Source organism: Mirounga angustirostris, unplaced genomic scaffold (assembly GCF_029215605.1).
Source record: "Mirounga angustirostris isolate CCGP_5_RB_7025 unplaced genomic scaffold, mMirAng1.0.hap1 SCAF_9, whole genome shotgun sequence".
Classification (NCBI taxonomy): Eukaryota; Metazoa; Chordata; class Mammalia; order Carnivora; family Phocidae; genus Mirounga; species Mirounga angustirostris.
In genome coordinates, this window is record NW_026991717.1 from 142,416,656 (window position 1) to 142,426,682 (window position 10,027).

Sequence of the window (10,027 nt, forward strand, 5' to 3'; positions counted from 1 at the left end):
TTTTTTTTTTGGTTCTTACACTCATGGAGCTTTTATTCTGGTCATGGGAGAAGATGATAAACAAGAGCACAAAGAAAATAACTTCAAACACTGGTTAAGTGTATTAAACCAGTAAAGCCCGGTAATGTGACGGGTAGATGCTTTTTCCTGAAGAAGGTGACATTTGAGTTGGGAGCAAAACACTGAGGAGGTAGCCTTGCAGGCTCCTCAGGAGGACCATGTGAAGGAGGAGAAAGAGCAGGTGAGAAGAGAATGAACTTATGGCAACTCTGGGGGCAAGTACTGGGGGCTCAGGGGTGGAGCTGGGGAGAGTGAAGGGAGGTGAGGTCCAGTTTGGGTTTGTGGGCCATGGAGAGTCTGGATTTTATATTAGTGATTTTTCTAGGGGAGTAAAGGGACCTGATTTATGTTTTCCAATGCCCAGTGGCCACCATGGGGAGGGTGGCAAGATGGGAGGAGGGAGGCCCTTAGGAGGACTAAGGTGGAGGTGGCAGACTGAGGAACGGGCCTCCTTTTGGATGTGTTTTGACCGGGTGTTCTTAGGAAAGAAAGAAAGGACCTGGGATGGCACCCGAAGCTTCAGCCCAGTGCTGGGGGGCTGGTGTGGACCAGCCTGCCCCATGACCGCAGAGCTGCCTGCAGGCCTAGGGAACTGGCACTGGTAGGTCCAGAGCTGGGGTCCTGCTTTGCCACGCTGTCCCTGGGGAGGGCCACACTTCGGGACCCCCTTCCTCTGTCCAGCCTGGGCCACCCCACCTTGCCATCTACTCAGCATTCCTCCAGCCAGACACTGGGCATGGCCTACGCCTCTCTCCCTCTCGGCCAGCCAACCCTGTTTTCCACTGCACCCCGACCTGAGCCGCCCTCACTGATTTAGCGGCCCTATGGCCAGAAGGGTGTTTCCAAAGTGGAAATCACACCAGCCACCTCCCCAGTGGCTCCCCGCAGCCCTCAGGGCTCCCCACACCCCGCAAGGGTAGTTAAACCCCTGGGGGCTCGGGAGCTCCTGCTCCCCAGCCTAGCTTCCTTGCCAGACACTCTCCCCACCTTCACCCACCCCGGGCCAACTCCTACCCCTCCCGCTCCGCCGGCAGGCCGCCCGCGTGCCCCATCCCCCTCCCGCCTAGTGTGGAGGTGGGGACAGCTGCGGGGGGCGGGGGCTGTTTGCACAAGTGTTGGCCGTGAACCAGCCGGGGTTCCGTTCGCTCTTGTGTCGCACGAAGTAATACTTTCATCGTCAAGGTTAGGAAAGAAGAACACAGCCAGCGATCTGTGTTTCTCGTGTTTCGCGGGGCTGTGGGGGTGTGACGGCCACTGGCCCCCCAGCGCCCGGCAGAGTGGGCGCCAGTTCTGCGGGGGGGCCGTGGTCCGCCACGAGGGAAACTCGCAGCGAGCTGGGGGCCGCAGGCGGGTCTCGGGAGCTGGGGAGCGGCGCCGCGCCCACGCAGGCCTGTCGCCGCCGCCGGGTCACCGCCCCGGGAGGTGCGGCCCGGGGGGGACACGGCAAGGGCTCAGCACACGGTAGCCTCCACTCATCCCCGCGGGGACCGCGTGAGGCAGGTGCTCTCTGAAGCCCAGGGAGGTTTCGCCATTTGTCCGGGGCCACGGAACGCGTACCTTCGGTGGCCGGGGCTGGAACTAGTGCCCCGCGGGTGCCCGAGGCCGGCCGCAGCGCCCCGCGCGCCCCTCCCCTCCGCGGGGCCGGCTCCGCCCCGGGTGGGCGGGGCGTGCTCCGGGGGCGGGGCTTCCCCGCCGCGTCGCCAGGTGCGTGTACGCGCGCGCGCACACACACGCGTGCATACGCACACTCACCGTGGGCCTGGTCTGAGGTCAGTTGCACGAGCACGCGTGCGCGGGCACCCCCCCCCACCCTCGTGCAGACACACACACACCCATGCGGGGACACACACACACACACACACACACACCCACACACACACCCGGTCCTGGTCTGAGGCCTAAACCACTTGCTCCTCTCCTCCTGGGATCCCCCTGGGGCTCTTGTGGGAAAGAGAGAGGCCTGTGCTGTTGGTTCGTTGATTTCTGCTCTTTATTGTGTCCTCAATCCTGGAATTGAGGCTACCGAGTTGCATTCCCTGCCCGCAGCGAGCTTGTTAGAAGTCCTGCCATAAAAGCAATTTAGTCCCGGGTCTTTTGTTCTTCCCGAAGAATCCTACCCTAGGCATGCCCTTCCCCCACTCCGTTATCATGTTTTTTTCGGAACATCCTTTCTGCTGGCTGCATCACCTCCCGCCAAGCCGCTGCAGGGCGTCCTAAACAGCCCCCCACTTCCCCCCCTCCTACATTTCAGGTGCTTCCAGTTTCCACCATTATTCATGATGCTGTCACATCAGTCAGGGTCCCGTGGGAAAACAGATGGCTTCCGCAAATTAGGGAAATTCCAGGAGGGTTATTTACAAAGGGGCACTGCTTACCGAAGAGGGAGTAAGGGAACCACAGAGAGAGGGCAGGACTCCAGGGCCAGCACAGGGGGACAGTTACCACCCCCAGGGCTGGAGGGAAGTGGAAGAGGAGATCACCAGCAAAGGAGTCACCAAGGGGAGGCCTGACCTTGAGAGCAAGTGATGTGGCCTGTTCAAGGCCCCACACGGGGAGGAGCTGGGATCTATTCCCTGCCCTCCTACCAGGGCACTTTACTGGGCAGATCCACTGGATTTGGAGGGTCTGTGGATGCAGTTCATGGTGGTGGGGCTCCCCAGGCAGGGATCCAAAATTGAAATCCAGTTATGAATTTAAATCCTGCACTCTGTACACACTTCCACATTGATCTATGAACTTAGAATCCATTTTGCAATAACTCATTGGTTATTTTGTAGCAAGAAGTTAACAAAATATGCTTTCATATAGTACCTGTGAACTTGGACTGTGAAGCTAGACCACCTGCTATTTATAGTTCTGCTGTGTAATTTTGGCCAAGCTATACAACCTTTCTGTGCCTCGCTTTGCTCATCTGTAAAGTGGGGATGATAACAGGGTCTACCATAAGGATTTCTGCCTGGATTATATGAAATGATTGGTGTGGCACCTGGGGAGTGGCACATGGGCATTTGCTGTTCCCCTGTACTGGGTGAGACCTTGCTGGCAGGCAGGGAGGGTCCCCGATCCCTGGATGAGCCACTACGCTCATCCACTGATCTGCAGCCTTAGGTGCCTGGGCATGCCAGCCTGACCTTGAAATGCCCACAGCTTAAAGACCAGCTGCACGGCAGTGTCTTCTCTCTCTCACTCACCCACCTCAGCCTCCTCCACGCAGACACGAACACAAGCTAGAACAGGGAAATCTGTCCTTTTTGCCAACACCAAAGAAGGCAGCCGGCAGTGGGGTGGGCCCTCCTGGCATGTAGAGACAACGTGGCTAACTACTGTGCTTTGTACTGGGGTGCCGGAGACAGTTATGGACAAGTTCAGGAAACTCCTCTAGGTGCACAAGGACGGTACCAGACAGACCTCCCAGTGACCCTGCTGGGAAACTGCCCACCTGTTAGCCTGCCTGGCCGAGCAAGGAGGGAGGGTCCGCTGAATGAGCTGTGAAGGCTATGTCAAGGTCATGCAGGAGCCTTGCTGGAGAATGCTGCTCTTGAAAGATGGGTCTGGCTGGGCCACAAGGGAAATTAGCATGCACACACATGCACACACACACAGAGTTATAGGTTACAGCCCCTCACTCCCTTCCTGTCACCTCCCAAATGGGCTTCTAATGCTCTTTACATGTAAACATAGTGATCAGAGCCAAATTCCAAGCCAAAACCTAAACATGCAAAAGGAGGGACAAAATGGGGAGCGCCTGGGTGGTTCAGTTGGTTAAGCCACTGTCTTCGGCTCAGGTCATGATCCCCCTGGGATCGAGCCCCACATCAGGCTCCCTGCTCAGCGGGAGGCCTGCTTCTCCCTCTCCCACTCCCCCTGCTTGTGTTCCCTCTCTCGCTGTGTCTCTCTCTGTCAAATAAATAAATAAAATATTTTAAAGAAAGATTTACTTATTTATTTTAGAGAGAAAAAGCGAGCGTGAATGGGGTGGGGAGGGGCAGAGGGAGAGGGAGAGAGAATCTCAAGCCGACTCCATGCTGACCACGGAGCCCGATTTGGGACTCCATCTCAAAAGTCTGAGATCATGACCTGAGCTGAAGGCAGCCGCTTAACCTACTGAGCCACCCAGGCACCCCTCCATGGTCTTGATTCTTAACCAAATAGTCTGCAAAGACTTCTGAGAAACACAGCAGGCCCAGGCCCATCTCTGAGTCATGTGCCCCAGGGGTAATGCTTTCCACTCTTGCACAGTCTGCGTGTATGTGTGGTACATTCATATTTGTAAATATTATGCTTATACTGTTGTTTCTTGAATTTCAGTTCTAGATACTTTTGACTGGCTCCCTACTCTGATGGATGAGAATTTAGCAGGCTTACCTTCTCATACACAAATATTCCCAGTATGGTAAAGTTTTGAAGTCATCAGGGGCAAGCATTCCAACAATTAAAAAGAGGTCCTTAGCAGTAATTTCTTTTGTTTTTTTTTTAAGATTTTATTTATTTATTTGAGAGAGAGAGAGCATGAGCAGGTGGAAGAGGCAGAGGGAGGGAGAGAAGCAGACTCCTTACTGAGCAGGGAGCCCAATGCAGGGCTCAATCCCAAGACCCTGGGATCATGACCTGAGCCGAAGGCAGCTGCTTAACCGACTGAGCCACCCAGGTACCCCAGTAATTTCTTTGACTTCAGCCTTAGCAACATTTTTTCCAGGTATGTCTTCCCAGACAAGGGAAATAAAAGCAAAAATAAATGATTGGAACTACACCAACTAAAAAGCTTTTGCACAGAGAAGGAAACCATCTACAAAACAAAAAGGCCACCTATGGAATGGGAGAAGATATTTGCAAGTCATGTATCTGATAAGGGGTTAATATCCAAAGTATATGAAGAACTTATGCAACTCAGCACCAAAACAAACAAACAAACAATACAGTTAAAACATGGCAGAGGACCTGAATAGACATTTTCCAGCAAGGACATACAGACGGCCAACAGACACATGAAAAGATGCTCAACATCACTCATCATCAGGGAAATGCATATCAAAACCACAATGAGATATCACCTCACACCACAGTCAGAGTGGCTCATGTCAAAAAGACAAGAGAGACTCTGCATAAAAAAAAAAAAAAAGACAAGAGAGACAAAGCAGGAAAGAATGTCCAATGGAAAAAAGACAGTCTCTTCAACAAATGGTGTTGGGAAAATTGGACAGCCACATGCAGAAGAATGAAACTGGACCATTTCCTTACACCACACACAAAAATAGACTCAAAATGGTTGAAAGACCTAAATGTGAGACAGGAGTCCATCAGAATCCTAAAGGAGAACACAGGCAGCAACCTCTTTGACCTGAGCCACAGCAACTTCTTCCTAGAAACATCGCGAAAGGCAAGGGAAGCAAGGGCAAAAATGAACTATTGGGACTTCATCCAGATAAAAAGCTTTTGCACAGCAAAAGAAACAGTCAACAAAACCAAAAGACAACCGACAGAATGGGAGAAGATATTTGCAAATGACATATCAGATAAAGGGCTAATATCCAAAATCTATAAAGAACTTATCAAACTCAACACTCATAGAACAAGTAATCCAATCAAGAAATGGGCAGAAGACATGAACAGACATTTTTCCAAAGAAGACATCCAAATGGCCAAGAGACACATGAAAAAGTGCTCAGTATTGCTCGGCATCAGGGAAATCCAAATCAAAACCTCAATGAGATACCACCTCACGCCAGTCAGAATGGCTAAAATTAACAAGTCAGGAAATGACAGATGTTGGTGGGGATGCGGAGAAAGGGGAACCCTCCTACACTGCTGGTGGGAATGCAAGCTGGTGCAGCCACTCTGGAAAACAGTATGGAGGTTCCTCAAAAAGTTTAAAATAGAGCTACCATGTGACCCAGCAATTGCACTACTGGGTATTTACCCCAAAGATACAAATGTAGGGGCACCTGGGTGGCTCAGATGGTTAAGTGTCTGCCTTCGGCTCAGGTCATGATCCCAGGGTCCTGGGATCGAGTCCCGCATCGGGGTCCCTGCTCCTTGGGAGCCTGCTTCTCCCTCTGCCTCTCTCTCTCTCTCTCTCTGTCTCTCATGAATAAATAAATAAATAATTTAAAAAAACCCTTAAAAAAAAAGATACAAATATAGTGATCCGAAGGGGTACATGCACCCCAATGTTTATAACAGCAATGTCCACAATAGCCAAACTATGGAAAGAGCCAAGATGTCCATCGACAGGTGAATGGATAAAGAAGATGTGGTATATATATACAATGGAATATTATGCAGCCATCAAAAGGAATGAGATCTTGCCATTTCCAACAACGTGGATGGAACTGGAAGGTGTTATGCTGAGCGAAATAAGTCAATCAGAGAAAGACATGTATCATATGACCTCACTGATATGAGGAATTCTTAATCTCAGGAAACAAACTGAGGGGTGCTGGAGTGGTGGGGGGTGGGAGGGATGGGGTGGCTGGGTAATAGACATTGGGGAGGATATGTGCTATGGTGAGCGCTGTGAATTGTGCAAGACTGTTGAAGCTCAGATCTGTACCTCTGAAACAAAGAATGCAATATATGTTAAGAAAAAAAAGAAGAAGATAGCAGAAGGGGAAGAATGAAGGAGGGGAAATCGGAGGGGGAGACGAACCATGAGAGACGATGGACTCTGAAAAACAAACTGAGGGTTCTAGAGGGGAGGGGTGTGGGGGGATGGGTTAGCCTGGTGATGGTTATTAAAAAGACCCCTTGTGGACTGTTCTTGGGAATGTAAATTGGTGTAGCCACTGTAGAAAACGGTATGGAGTTTCCTCAAAAAAATAAAAATAAAAATACAATTACCATATGGTCCAGTAATTCTGTTGGGTATTTACCCAAAGAAGGTGAAAGCACTAATTTGAAAAGATACATGCCCTCCCTTAGGGCCCGAAGAATGTGGTGTAGGATTGCTCCTCTCCGCTCTGCGTGCCGTCTGTCTGGGGCAGCTGAGAACAAGCATGAGGAAGCTGCAAAGATGCTTATCTTATCTTACAAACCCAAGTGCTCAATCTATACCAATTCTGATCACTCATAATCTGTCCTTTTAATACTTTCATGAAGAGAAAATAGTGAAGCCAAGAATCTCACCTTCAAACCTGGTTAGAGCCGATAGTGTAATACTCAAAGACTGCTAAACATCTGCTAAACAACCTGACCCAGTTGCGAAATAAAGAGATGTGTGTAATATATTGCTTAAAAAATAAAATCAGAAAAATAAATAACTTGCAAGTGCTGTTAAGAAATAAAGAATGGGGCTCGTGGGTGGCTCAGTCGGTTAAGCCTCCAACTCTTGATTTTGGCTCAGGTCATGATCTGAGGGTGGTGGGATCGATCCCTGCATCAGACTCCGTGCTGACCATGGAGCCTGCTTGGGATTCTCTATTTCGCTCTCCCTCTGCTGCTACCCACCCACCCAGCTTGTGCCCTCCCTCTCTCTCAAAAAAAAAAAAAAAACCCAAACAAACAAAAACACTTTTTTTCTTTTTCTTTCTTTTTTTTTTTTTTTAAGATTTATTTATTTGATAGAAACACAGCGAGAGAGGGCACACAAGCAGGGGGAGTGGGAGAGGGAGAAGCAGGCTCCCCACGGAGCAGGGAGCCTGATGCGGGGCTCGATCCTAGGACCCTGGGATCATGACCTGAGCCGAAGGCAGACGCTTAATCGACTGAGCCACCCAGGTGCCCAAAAACACTTTTCTTTCAATCTATAAAGAAAGCTAACTCTGATTATATTTTTATGGTTAATGAAACTGGTCTCATTTATTTATTTTTTAAAGTTTTATTTATTTTTTTAAGTCATCTCTGTACCCAGCGTGGGGCTCAAATTCATAACCCTGAGATTAAGAGTTGCACGCTCTTCTGACTGAGCCAGCCAGGTGCCCCAAACTGGTCTCTTTTAGAAGTGAACATCTTCAAGGGTCAGCATCTCCAAGGAGGAAGCAGAAGCTTGAAGGCTAAGGAAAGCTCAGCTGTGGTTTTTGATGCTAATAGAGGGGAAATTACTCCAGTAGTATTGTTATTAACACCATTTTTGTTTTTATTAGGGTTCTGGTTATGAAGTTCCAAGATACAAAACACAAATGTAATAAAGGATTTATACCCAGAATATATAAAGAACTCTTATAACTCAAAAATAAGACAATTGGGTGCCTGGGTGGCTCAGTCGGTTAAGCGACTGCCTTTGGCTCGGGTCATGATCCCGGGGTCCTGCGATCGAGCCCCGCATCGGGCTCCCTGCTCCGCGGGGAGCCTGCTTCTCCCTCTCCCACTCCCCCTGCTTGTGTTCCCTCTCTCGCTGTGTCTCTCTCCGTCAAATAAATAAATAAAATCTTAAAAAAAAAAAGACAACCCAATAAAAAATGAGCAAAAAATGTGAAGAGATGCTTCAGCAGAGATATGGATGCCATATAAGCACATGAAAAGTTGATCCTTAGTCATCACCAACGAGATAGCATCACACACCTGCTGTCAAGGCTAAGCCAGGTGAGGCTGAGCATGTAAGGTGCTGGTGACCGGGCAAAGCACCTAGAACCCTCATGTGCTGCTGGTGGGAATGCAAAAGGGCCCAACCCCTTTGGAAAACAGTTTGGTCTTGTCTTTTCTTTTCTTTTCTTTTCTTTTCTTTTCTTTTCTTTTCTTTTCTTTCTTTCTTTCTTTCTTTCTTTCTTTCTTTCTTTCTTTCTTTCTTTCTTTCTTTCTTTCCTTTCTTTCTTTCTTTCTTTCTTTTTCTTTTTTTTAAGATTTTATTTATTTATTTGACAGAGAGACACAGCGAGAGAGGGAACACAAGCAGGGGGAGTGGGAGAGGGAGAAGCAGGCTCCCCGCAGAGCAGGGAGCCCGATGAGGGGCTCGATCCCAGGACCCTGCGACCATGACCTGAGCTGAAGGCAGATGCTTAACAACTGAGCCACCCAGACGCCCCCAGTTTGGTATTTTCTTACGAAATTTTATGTGTCGGTAGACACACACACACATTATGAGAAGCAGTCGCAGTGATTTATCTTGGGAAATGAAAAAATAAATGCATCCAAAAACCTGTATGTGAATATTCATAGTAACTTAAGTCATAATAACCCCAATCTTGAAATAACCCGACCTCCCTTCAAATGGTGAATGTGATAGGTCTATACAACGGAGTAGGACTTCAGCCATAGAAGGGAACAAACTAATTGACAGAGAGAGCAGCACAAGGGATACCTCTAGAAGCAGCATTATGCTAAGTGAAGAAGACAGACACAAAAAACTACACACTGTATGCGTCCACTCATGACGTTCCTGAATGTTACAGGGAAGGAAATATCACAGAACGGAAAGTAGATCAGTAGTTGCTGGAAGATGAGGGCGAATGGACTGCAGGGGGGATAAGGGATCTTCTCAGGGTGACAGCTATCCCATATTGTGGTTACATGATGATTCACACTTTCCAAACTCATCAAATTACACACTTCAAAAGGAAAATTTTTACTGTATATAAATTATGCCTCGGTAACCCCAACTTCTTAAAAATGTTCCACAGATTTTTTTTTTAAGATTTTATTTATTTGAGAGAGCAAACAAGAGAGCACAAGCAGGGGGAGCTGGAGAGAGAGAAGCAGGCTCCCTGCTTAGCAGGGAGCTGACGTGGGGCTCGATCCCAGGACCCTGGGACCATGACCTGAGCTGAAGGCAGACGCTTAACCGACTGAGCCACCAGGCGCCCTGTTCCACAGATTTTTAGTACTCTGTGCCTTACCCTCTTTTCTCTGTGAGCCCTATTATTTTTTGTGAACATATTTACAGAAAGTAAGATTTTAAAGGAACATATAGATTTAGTTATAGCAAAACTATTTCAGTTATAATTACATTTTCTTCCCTCTATAATTTTTCTGTTCTTCTGGGATTCACTACGTCTTGGTCTGGATGAGTATCTCTCAAATCTGCTGCACGGCTGTT